Source organism: Macaca mulatta, chromosome 14 (genome assembly GCF_049350105.2).
Source record: "Macaca mulatta isolate MMU2019108-1 chromosome 14, T2T-MMU8v2.0, whole genome shotgun sequence".
NCBI classification, from domain to species: domain Eukaryota; kingdom Metazoa; phylum Chordata; class Mammalia; order Primates; family Cercopithecidae; genus Macaca; species Macaca mulatta.
Genome location: NC_133419.1, coordinates 74119639 through 74132215, shown reverse-complemented (window position 1 = coordinate 74132215; position 12577 = coordinate 74119639). Strand labels below are relative to the sequence as shown.

Here is a 12577-nt window from a genome sequence, read left to right as displayed (position 1 = left end):
TTAATAATCAACCTTAGAGGTGGCAGGATTTCTTGAGCCCAGGAACTTGATGCTGCAGTGAGACATGATTGGTGTTACTACACTCCAGCCAGAGACAGAACAAGACCCTGATTCAAAAAAATAAATAAAAGTAAAAAATCAGGCTGAGTGCATTGGTGGCTCACAACTCTCATCCCAGCATTTGGGAGGCTGAGGTGGGAAGATCACTTGAGCCTAGGAGTTCGGGACCAACCTGGGAAATATAGTGAGACCCCATCTCTTAAAAAATATTTTTTTAATCAACCTTTTTTTAGTTTACTTTTTAGTTATCTTTGGTGTTCCAATATTTTATTTTACATATATATATATATATATATATATTTTATTTTATTTTTTTTTTTTTGCCAAGTCTCGCTCTGTCTCCCAGGCCAGAGTGCCATGCTGTGATCTTGGCTCCCTGCAGCCTCCACCTCCCAGGTTCAAGTGATTCTCATGCCTAAGCCTCCTGAGTACTAGAATTACAGGCATGCACCACCACAGCTGGCTAATTTTTGTATTTTTAGTAGAGACAGTATTTCACCATGATGGCCAGGCTGATCTTGAACTCCTGACCTCAAGTGATCTGCCCACCTTGGCCTCCCAAAGTGCTGGGATTACAGACATGAGCCACTGTATCCAGCCCCAATATTATATATATACACATATATATACATGTATATAGATATATATACACATATATAGATATATATACACATACATATATATATGTGAGTGTGTGTGTGTGTGTGTATATATATATATTTTTTTTTTTTTTTTGAGACAAGAGTCTCACTCTGTTGCCCAAGCTGGAGTGCAGTGGTTCATTCTTGGTTCACTGCAGCCTCTGACTCCCAGGCTCAAGCAATCCTCCGGCTTAGCCTCTCAAGTAACTGGGACTACAGGTGTGTGCCACCACGCCAGCTAATTTTTGTATTTTTAATAGAGACGGGGTTTTGCCATGTTGCCCAGGCTGGCCTCAAACTCCTGAGCTCAAGTGATCTGTCTGCCTCGGCTTACCAAAGTGCCACCGCACCTGGCCTCAATATTGGATATTTATTTTATTTTTTACTTTGAGACAGGATCTTACCCTGTTGCCTAGGCTGGAGTGCAGTGGCACTATCGTAATTTGCAGTAGCTGCAAATTCTTGGGCTTGACTCTTCCTGCCTCACCCTCCCAAGTAGCTGGGGCTACAGGTCTACTCCACCATGCTTGGCTAAATTTCTTTTTAAATGTTTTTGCAGATGGAGTTTTGCTGTGTTGTCCGGCTAGCCTTGGACTCCTTGCCTCAAGCATCCTACAGTTTCAGCTTCCCAAGTATCTGGGTTTGCAGGCAGGAGCCACTGTCTCTGGCTATGTTAGCCATTTTTAAGTGTGTAGTTCAGTGGCATTAAGAACATTCACACTGTAGTACTGGCTAGTCATGGTGGCCCATGACTGTAATTTTAGTACTTTGGGAGGCCATGGTGGGAGGATTGCTTGAGCTCAGGAGTTCAAAACCAGCCTGGGCAACATAGTGAGACCTTGTCTCTATTAAAAGTAAATAAATAAGTAAAACATAAATAAAAAATAACATTCACATTTAGTACAACCATCACCCACATAAATTTTTATAGCAACTTTATTGAGCTAAAGTTTACATATCATACAATTTACTTGTATCAAGTATACAGTTTAGTGGCTTTTAGTATATATTAATAATATGTGATCTTTTTTTGAGATGGAGTCTGCCTCTGCTGCCCAGGCTGGAGTGCATGGTGTGATCTCAGCTCACTGCAACCTCCATCTCCCGGTTTCAAGCTGTTCTCTGCCTCAGCCTCCTGAGTAGCTGGAATTACAGGTGCCCGCCACCACGCCCAGCTAATTTTTGTATTTTTTGTTAGAGAGTAGCTGGGGTAGGCCGGGCGCGGTGGCTCAAGCCTGTAATCCCAGCACTTTGGGAGGCCGAGACGGGCGGATCACAAGGTCAGGAGATCGAGACCATCCTGGCTAACCCGGTGAAACCCCGTCTCTACTAAAAAATACAAAAAACTAGCCGGGCGAGGTGGCGGGCGCCTGTAGTCCCAGCTACTGGGGAGGCTGAGGCAGGAGGATGGCATAAACCCGGGAGGCGGAGCTTGCAGTGAGCTGAGATCCGGCCACTGCACTCCAGCCTGGGCGACAGAGCGAGACTCCGTCTCAAAAAAAAAAAAAAAAAAAAGAGAGAGTAGCTGGGGTTACAGGTGCCTGCCACCACGCCCAACTAATTTTTTTATTTTTTTATTAGTAGAGACAGGGTTTCACCATGTTGGCCAGGCTGGTCTTGAACTCCTGACCTCATGATCCGCCTGCCTTGGCCTCCCAAAGTGCTGGGATTACAGGCGTGAGCAACTGCACCTGGCAATAATATGTGGTTTTTAGTGACTGGCCTCTTTCAGTTAGTGTAGTGTTTTCAAGATTCATTCATTTTGAAGCATATTATCAATACTTCATCCCGTTGTATCTATATGCCACATTTTGTTTATTAGTTGATGGTCATTTGGCTTGTTTCTGCACTTTGGTTCTTATGGGTAGTGCATGCCATATGTTATAATGATTTCATTATCATTTAGCTCAGATGATGATGATTTTTAGAAACAGGGTCTTGCTCTGTCACCCGGGCTAGAGTGTGGTGGCGTGATCATAGCTTACTGCAGTCTCAAACTCCTAGGTTCAAGCAGTCCTTCTGCTTCGGCCTGCCAGGTAGGGGACTACAGGTGCATGCCACCACACTCTAGTAATTTTTAAGTTTTTTTGTAGAGATAGGGTCTTGCTTATTTGCCCTGGCTGATCTTGAACTCCTGTATTCACTCGATCCTTCTCAGCCTCCCAAAGTGGTGGGATTACGTACATGAGCCGACACACCAAGCCTAAATTTCCATTTTGAGTTCTTTTTGAACCTCTGGGTTAGAAGTACATTACGTTATTTTCAAACATTTCAACATTTTCTGGATATCTTTTAGTTATAAATTTCATGTTCAGTTTTGCTGAGGGCAGAGAACACGTTCTGTATGATTTCAAACATTTGAAAATTGTTGAGACTTACTTTGTGTCCCAGCACTTGTTTTCTTTCTTTCTTTCTTTTTTTTTTTGAGACAGTGTCTCGCTGTGTCACCCAGGCTGGACTGCAGTGGCATGATCATGGTTCATTGTAGCTTTGACATCCTGGACTCAAGCAGTCCTCCCACCTTAACCTCTCAAGTGTCTGGGACAACGGCATGTACCACCACACCCAGCTAGTTTTGTTTTTGTTTTTTTTTTCTTTCTCGAGACGAAGTCTCACTGAGTTGCCAGGCTGGAATGCAGTGGCGTAATCTTGGCTCACTGCAACCTTTGCTTCCTAGGCTCAAGTGATTCTCCTGCCTCAGCCTCCCAAGTAGCTGGGCTTACAGGCATGAGCCACAATGCCTGGCTAATTTTTGCATTTTTAGTACAGACAGAATTTCACCATGCTGGCCAGGCTGGTCTCAAACTTCTGACCTCAGGTGATCCACCCACCTTGGCCTCCCAAAGTGCTGGGATTACAGGCATGAGCCTCTGTACCTGGCCAACTGCCTTGTTTTCAATTAGGAAATACCTTCATCTAAAATTACTTTCACTCGTGAATTTCTTTTTTTTTTTTTTTTTTTTTTTGAGACGGAGTCTCGCTCTGTCGCCCAGGCTGGAGTGCAGTGGCCGGATCTCAGCTCACTGCAAGCTCCGCCTTCCAGGTTTACGCCATTCTCCTGCCTCAGCCTCCCGAGTAGCTGGGACTACAGGCGCCCACCACCTCGCCCGGCTAGTTTTTTGTATTTTTTAGTGGAGACGGGGTTTCACTGTGTTAGCCAGGATGGTCTCGATCTCCTGACCTCGTGATCCACCCGTCTCGGCCTCCCAAAGTGCTGGGATTACAGGCTTGAGCCACCGCGCCCGGCCTTTTTTTTTTTTTATGGAGACGGAGTCTTGCTCTGTTGCCCAGGCTGGAGTGCAGTGGTGCAATCTCGGCTCACTACAACCTTCGCCTCCCAGGTTCAAGCAGTTCACCTGACTCAGCCTCCCAAGTAGCTGAGATTACAGGTCTCTGCCACCACGCCGGCTAAGTTTTGTTTTTTGTTTTTTGTTTGTTTGTTTTTTTGAGACAGTCTCACTCTATCGCCCAGGCTGGAGTGTAGTGGCCGGATCTCAGTTCACTGCAAGCTCCGCCTCCTGGGTTTATGCCATTCTCCTGCCTCAGCCTCCCGAGTAGCTGGGACTACAGGCGTCCACCACCTTGCCTGGCTAGTTATTTTGCGTTTTTTAGTAGAGACAGGGTTTCACCGTGTTAGCCAGGATGATCTCGATCTCCTGACCTAGTGATCCGCCCATCTCGGCCTCCCAAAGTGCTGGGATTACAGGCTTGAGCCACCGCACCTGGCCTAAGTTTTGTATTTTTAGTAGAGATGGGGTTTCACCATGTTGGCCAGGCTGATCTCAAACTCCTGACCTCAAGTCATCTGCCCGCCTTGGCCTCCCAAAGTGCTGAGATTACAGCTGTGAACCACCGCACCTGGTCTTAAAAGGGTGAATTTCTCGTATCTGTAATCCCAGCACTTTCTACCTGTAGCATCTGCTACTCTGGAGGCTGAGGTCAGAGGATTATTTCAACTCAGGTGGTTGAGGCCATGGTGAGCCATGATTATGCCACTGCACTCTGTTTCAAAAAAATATAGTGAATTGTATGGTATGTGATTTATCTCTCTCTCTCTTTTTTTTTTTTAAGGCATTGTTGGGATTCCAGAAACTGCCACCTCAAATATTGCTTATTCTCTCAAGTAGATGTTTGAGGTTGGGATAGGTTTGATATTAGCAGCAAAATCCTGTTAGAGGACCTGTAACTTCAAGGTTATGTCCTGCATATGGCTCATTACAGATTTACTTGTCTGATTTATTCTTGAAGAATTTAGGTAATCTCATATAAGTAGAGTTACATATTTAAATTTATTTCTTTCCAAATAAGATTGGAAAAATAAATAAAGCTTCCTAAGTTAACTGTCTAATACTCACAGTACTTGTTAAAGGCCTGAGATACATTCTTTTTCTTCTAGCTAAAGTCTCTCCTTCAGACCTCAGGTTTAAAGTCATTTTTCTCTGGAAAGTTTTTCTTTACCTTCTCACCTCATAACAGAAGACTGCCCTGTTCACAACATACTCTTGTACTTTTTAATCACACTGCAGTAATTTTTTGTCTCTCTGACTTAACCTTAGCAAGTACTATGTTCTGATTGTTTTTATATCCCCAGCCATTTTTCAGTCCCTGGCATTTAATATGTTCTCATTAAAAAGAAGAAATATAAGTGAGTAGGATTATTTTTCTATTATATTTGCCCTGGGCTACAGACGTTTCGAAGATTTAGCCCTATCATTTGATTCAGGATTTATACCCAAGTTGTTTGCCGGTGGTTGTTAATACAGTCAAATGGAATGTGAATCCCACTGAGATCATTGTCATGTCTGGCCTTCACAGAATTACAAGAGTGTGTAATTAGCATGGTGCAGATGGTGTGATTTCAGGAATGTTATTATAAATGTTGAAATTGTGCTAGAATTTCTATTTTGTTTCTGAAGATTGCATTGAGACAGCATAGTGAATGCAAATGTAGTTTTTAAGAGATGATTTACAAATACATGCATCAAAATTTTATATTTAGACATGACTTTCAAAGGAAATGCTCTTTGGAGCATTTCTCATTTCAGGATTTTGGATTAAGGATGCCCAAGTGTAATGCACATTTTCCAAAATCTGAAATATTTATGGTTCTGAGCATTTTGGATAAGAGATACTCAACTTATAGTTGTCTTGCTCCTACCTACTTTTACTGAGAGACATTCTCCTTTAGTTTTTTTTCTCCTAGATTCTGGATTTCTCCTATTAGGAACCAGGCCTCACTGCAGAAGGTGAGCAGTGGGCCTGAGCTCCACCTCCTGTCAGATCAGTGCTGGTGTGGTATTCTCATAGGAGCGAGAACCCTATCTTGAACTGTGCATGTGAGGGATCTAGGTTGCATGCTCCTTATGAGAATCTAATGCCTGATGATCTGAGGTAGAACAGTTTCATCCTGAAACCATCCACCGTTCCTCCTCCCCCACACCCACAGAAAAATTGTTTTCCACGAAACTGGTCCCTGGTGCCAAAAAGGTTGGTAACTGCTGCTGTAGATTTATCTCCAATTTGGGTTTGTCAGTTTTTTTTCTCACTATGAAACTGGATAAACTGACCAGGTGCGGTGGCTCAAGCCTGTAATCCCAGCTCTTTGAGGGGCTGAGGCAGGTGTATCACCTGCGGTCAGGAGTTCAAGACCAGCCTGGCCAACATGGTGAAACTCCGTCTCTACTAGAAATACAAAAACTAGCTGGACGTGGTGGCGGGCGCCTGTAATCTCAGCTATTCAGGAGGCTGAGGCAGGACAATCGCTTGAACCTGGGAGGCAGAGGTTGCAGTGAGCCGAGATCGTGTCACTGCACTCCAGCCTGGGTGACAGAGTGAGACTCTGTCTCAAAAACAAACAACAAAAAAAACTTGATAAAATGGGTAAATTTTTCTCCGCTATTAAACTGGAGTTTTTCTCACTTCACGAGGTGAAATGCCCTTCTTGTCACAGCGTATCAGGGGTACTTGATAGCCACATACATATATACACTTTTTATTGGGAATGATACATATGTAATAAAGTGTTTTACTCTTTGAGAAAAAGATTTTATTTTAATATGTATAATATCCAGTAAAGGGCATAAAGTAGACAAATTTTAAGTATATGGCTTGTTGGAAATTTTACCTTTTTATTCACCCTTGTAACTATTAATACCAGCACTTAGAAGATTCCTTGGCTCCCTTTCTCAGTTAGAAACCCTTTACAACTTTTCTGACTTCTATCAGCATTAATTCTGCCAGTTTTGAACTTCATATAAATAGAATTATAGAGTATATATTCTTTTGTATCTGGCCTCTTTCACTCATGTAGTGTCTGAAATTTGTTCATGTGGTTTTACATATTAGGATATTTTGCCATTGTAATATTTCATTTTATGACTATGCCACAATTTGTCCATTATCTTTATTTATTTATTTATTTATTATTTTATTTTATTTTTTTGAGATAGTGTCTTACCCTGTCTCCCAGGCTGTAGCGCAGTGGCATGATCTCAGCTCACTGTAACCTCCATCTTCCGGGTTCAAGGGATTCTCCTGCCTCAGCCTCCTGAGTAGCTGGGATTACAGGCGCACATCACCACGCCAGCTAATTTTTGTATTTTTAGTAGAGATGGGGTTTTGCCATGTTGGCCAGGCTGGTCTCGAACTCCTGACCTTAGGTGATCTTCCCATCTCAGCCTTCCAAAGTGTTGGGATTACAGGTGTGAGCCACTATCCCCGGCCTTATTTATTTTATTTATTTACTTGTTTTTTGAGATGGAGTCTCATTCTGTAGCCCAGGCTGGAGTGCAGTGGTGTGATCTCAGCTCACTGTAAGCTCTGGCCCCTGGGTTCAAGCAGTTCTCCTGCCTCAGCCTCCTGAGTAGCTGGATTATAGGCACTTGCCACCATGCCTGGTTAATTTTTTTTTTTTTTTTTTGAGACGGAGTCTTGCTCTGTAGCCCAGGCTGGAGTGCAGTGGCCGGATCTCAGCTCACTGCAAGCTCCGCCTCCCGGGTTCACGCCATTCTCCGGCCTCAGCCTCCCGAGTAACTGGGACTACAGGCACCCGCCACCTCGCCCGGCTAGTTTTTTTTGTATTTCTTAGTAGAGACGGGGTTTCACCGTGTTAGCCAGGATGGTCTCGATCTCCTGACCTCGTGATCCACCCGTCTCGGCCTCCCAAAGTGCTGGGATTACAGGCTTGAGCCACCGCGCCCGGCAACCTGGTTAATTTTTGTAATTCTGGTAGAGACAGGTTTTCACCATGTTGGCCAGGCTGGTCTCGAACTCCTGACGTCAGGTGATCCACCTACCTCGGCCTCCCAAAGTGCTGGGATTACAGGCATGAGCCACCGCACCTGGCCTATTTATTTATTTATTTATTTTTAAAATTATTATTATTATTTTTTTGAGACAGTCTCACTCTGTCACCCAGGCTGGACTGCAGTGGCACGATCTCGGCTCACTGCAAGCTCCACCTCTCGGGTTCATGCCATTCTTCTGCCTCAGCCTCCCTAGTAGCTGGGATTACGGGCACCCGCCACCACAGCCAGCTAATTTTTTTGTATTTTTAGTAGAGACAGGGTTTCACCGTGTCAGCCAGAATGGTCTCGATCTCCTGACCTCGTGATCCACCTGCCTCGACCTCCCAAAGTGCTGTGATTACAGGCGTGAGCCGCCGCGCCCGGCCTGGCCTACTTATTTTTAAAGAGACTTGGTCTCTCTGTGTTACTTAGGCTGGAGTGCAATTTTGTGATCTCAGCTCACTGCAGGCTGGACCTTAGGGGCTTATGCGGTCCTCTCACTTCAACCTCCTGAGTAGCTGGGACTACAGGTGCACACCAGCATGCCCAGATAACTTTTACAATTTTTTATAGAGACGGAGTCTTACTATGTTGCTCCAGCTGGTCTCTAACTCCTACACTTAAGCAACTCTCCTACTTAGCCTCCCAAAGTGCTTGGCTTACAAGTATGAGCCACTGCTCAAGGCCTAAAAGATTTTTATTTTTATAAGAACATTTTACCGGCACCTTCCTAAGTTCATCTTAAGTATTTCCATAAAATAAGCTTGTTTTTTCTTTTTCTTTTTTTTTTTTTTTTTGAGACAAGGTCTGGCTCTATCACCCAGGCTGGAGTACAATGGCACGATTTAGGCTCACTACAACCTTTACCTCCTGGGCTCAAGCCATCCTCCTACCTCAGCCTCCCAGGTAGCAGGGACTACAGGGTGCACACCACCATGCCTGGCTAATTTCTGTATATTTTGTAGAGGCAGAGTTTCACCATGCTGCCCAGGCTGGTCTTGTTCTTGTGAGCTCAAGTGGTCTGTCCACCTCAGCCTCTCAAAGTGCTGGGATTACAGGCATGAGCCACCATGCCTGGCTCATAAAATAAACTTACTTAGGCCATAGATTTTACTACAGTTTCAGAGGCAAACTCCCAGAACAAGGATGTGATCTTTAATTCTAGGTGTGGCTTTCATCAGTGAAGAGTGTTTTGAAAAGGATTGGGGCAATAAGGAAGTAGGGTCAATTTAAGATTTCTCTGAAATCATCTTTTCTACCTATCAGTTAAAAAAATTCTTTGATCAGATTAACTGTATAGCATAATCCCATTTCAGTGGTACCTTTTTCTTGCTAGCGAAATAAAAGCTTTTTCTTAAGCAGAAGTTGTCAGAAAAGAATTAGATCTTTAGGCCGGGCACAGTGGCTCACGCCTGTAATCCCAGCACTTTGGGAGGCCGAGGCAGGCCGATCACGAGGTCAGAAGATCGAGACCATCCTGGCTAAAACAGTGAAACCCCGTCTCCACTAAAAATTCAAAAAAATTAGCTAGGCATGGTGGTGGGCATCTATAGTCCCAGCTACTTGGGAGGCTGAGGTAGGAGAATGGAGTGAACCCGGGAGGTGAAGCTTGCAGTGAGCTGAGATTTGTGCCACCACTGCACTCCACCCTGGGTGACAGCGAGACTTGTCTCAAAAACAAACAAACAAACAAAAAACAAAAAGAAAGGTCTCTACCTTACTTATTTTGGAAAGCTTAAGGATTAGGATTAAAGTATATACACTTGACCCTTGAACAATAGGAGTCAACCCCCGCCCTTTTTTTTTTTTGGAGATAGGGTCTCACTCTTTTGCCCAGGCTGGAGTGCAGTGGCATGATCCTGGCTCACTGCATCCTCAAATTCCTGAGCTCAAGGGATCCTCTTGCCTCAAATGCCTGAAGTGCTGGGATTACAAGCATGAACCACTGCTCCTTGTGTGGTTCCTCTTGCCTCAAATGCCTGAAGTGCTGGGATTACAAGCATGAACCACTGCTCCTTGTGTATAGCACTGGTTTGAACTGCAAGAGTCCACTTATATATGGATTTTTTTCAATAAATACATTGGACTTTTTTTTGGAGATTTGTGACATTTTGAAAAATTTGTGAACTGTGTAGCCTAAAAATATTGAAAAAGATTAAGAAAAAGGTATTTTGTAAATGCATAAAATATATTTAAATACAGGTTGATTTTATCATTTACTACTATAAAATATGTAGACAAATCTATTATAAAAAATTAAAATTTGGCGGGGCTCAGTGGCTCATGCCTGTAATCCCAGCACTTTGGGAAGCCGAGGCAGGTAGATCACTTGTGGTCAGGAGTTTGAGACCAGGCTGGCCAACATGGTGAAACCCCATCTCTACTAAAAATACAAAAATTAGCCGGGCGTGGTGGTATAGGCCTCTGATCCCAGCTACTCAGGAGGCTGAGGCAAGAGAATTGCTTAAACTCAGGAGGTGGAGACTGCGTTGAGCTGAGAGTGCACCATTGCATTCCAACCTGGGCAACAGAGCAAGACTCCATTTCAAAAAAAATAAAATAAAATAAAATTTACTATTATTTTTTGAGACGGAGTTTTGCCCTTATCACCCAGGCTGGAGTCAAATGGCATGATCTCGGCTTACCACAACCTGGGTTCAAGCGATTCTCCTGCCTCAACCTCCCTAGTAGCTGGGATTACAGGCGCCTGCCACCATGCCTGGCTATTTTTATATTTTTGGTAGAGATGGGGTTTCAACATGTTGGCCAGGCTGGTTTTGAACTCCTGACCTTATGTGATCCTCCTGCCTCAGCCTCCCAAAGTGTTGGGATTATAAGCATGAGCCACAGCATCCAGCAAAAATTAAAATTTATTAAAACTTATGTATACACTATGCTTACAGACCATACATGGTACCATTTGCAGTGGAGTGAAATATAAATAAACATAAAGATTCAGTATTAAATTATAACTGCATAAAACTAACTGTAGTACATACCGTAATTATTTTGTGGCTACCTCCTGTTGGTGGTGTGGTGAGCTTAAGTGTTGTGAGTATTAGTTTAAAATGCCTGTAACTCTAATCATCTCCAAGTGAGCAGTTTTCTCTCCAGTAAACATCATATTGCAGTAAAAAGTGATCAGAATGATTGATCTCTCACAGTTCTTTCATTTTTCTCATCATGTTTAGTGCAGTGTACTACAAACCTTGAATAACACAGTGGGACCCGTATGAAGTGCCGCTAGTGATGCTGGAAGTGCTCCCACAAGGCAGAGAAAAGTCATGACATTACAAGAAAAACTTGTTGAATTGCTTTATATATACCATTGCTCAAGGTCTGCATCTACAGTTACCTGCCATGACAAAGTGAATGAATCTACCATAAGGACCATTGTTTAAAAAAAGGGGAAATTTGTGTAGCCATCCGTATAGCTATGCCGGCAGGCAAAAATCTTGTACTCTTTTAAAAATACAAAATGTCTTGCATTTAAAAATACAGCTTTTATTTTACTTTATTTTTTTAATTAAAAAATTTTTTTTGAGACAGAGTCTTTCTGTGTCACCAGACTGGAGTGCAGTGGCACGATCTCGGCTCACTGCAACCTCTGCCTCCTGGGTTCAAGTGATTCTCCTGCCTCAGCCTCGCAAGTAACTGGGACTACAGGCACGCACCACCACGCCCAGCTAATGTTTCTGTATTTTTAGTAGAGACGGGGTATCACCATGTTGGCCAGAATGGTCTTGATCTCTTGACCTCATGATCTGCCCACCTGGGCCTCCCAAAGTGTTGGGATTGCAGACGTGAGCCACGGCGCCTGGCCCTATTTTTTATTTTATTTTACTTTTTTTTTTTTTTGAGAGGGAGTCTCACTCTGTCGCCCAGGCTGGAGTGCAGTGGTGTGATCTCAGCTCACTGCAGCCTTTGCCTCCTGGGTTCAAGTGCTGCCTCCCAGCACTTTGGGAGGCCGAGGCAGGCGGATCACGAGGTCAGGAGTTTGAGACCAGCCTGACCAACATGGTGAAACCCTGTCTCTACTAAAAATACAAAAATTAGCCAGGCGTGGTAGCACACACCTGTAATCCCAGATACTCTGGAAGCTGAGACAGGAGAATTGCTTGAACCCACAAGGTGGAGGTTGCAGTGAGCTGAGATTGTGCCACTGCACTCCAGCCTGGGTGACCGAGCAAGACATTGTCTTGGGGAAAAAAAAAGAAAATCATTGAGAAGAAAGGATAGCTGCCTGAACAGGTTTGTTTGTTTGTTTGCTTTGAGACAGAGTCTCATTGTGTCGCCTGGACTGGAGTGCAGTGGTGCACTCTTAGCTCACTGCAATCTCTGCCTCCCAGATTCAATCGATTCTGGTGCTTCAGCCTCCTGAGTAGCTGGGATTACAAGGCGCCCGCCCCCACACCCGGCTAATTGATTGATTGATTGATTTTGAGACAGAGTCTTTCTGTGTTGCCCAGGCTGTAGTACAGTGGCACGATCTCGGCTCACTGCAACCTCCGCCTCCTGAGTTCATGCCATTCTCCTGCCTCAGCCTCCCAAGTAGCTGGGACTACAGGTGCCCTCTACCACACCCTGCTA

The 12577-nt window shown here is 44.0% G+C and overlaps 1 protein-coding gene and 1 long non-coding RNA gene across 6 annotated transcripts in view; both read left to right on the top strand.

Moving 5' to 3' along the window:
- The window catches only part of RAB6A (RAB6A, member RAS oncogene family), a 100467-nt gene that overhangs the window by 18841 nt on the left and 69049 nt on the right, over positions 1-12577 (top strand).
- LOC144334366 (uncharacterized) lies at positions 356-5274 on the top strand. Its single transcript, XR_013404118.1, has 2 exons — positions 356-550; positions 4323-5274. It is a non-coding gene; the product is annotated as an uncharacterized LOC144334366 (long non-coding RNA).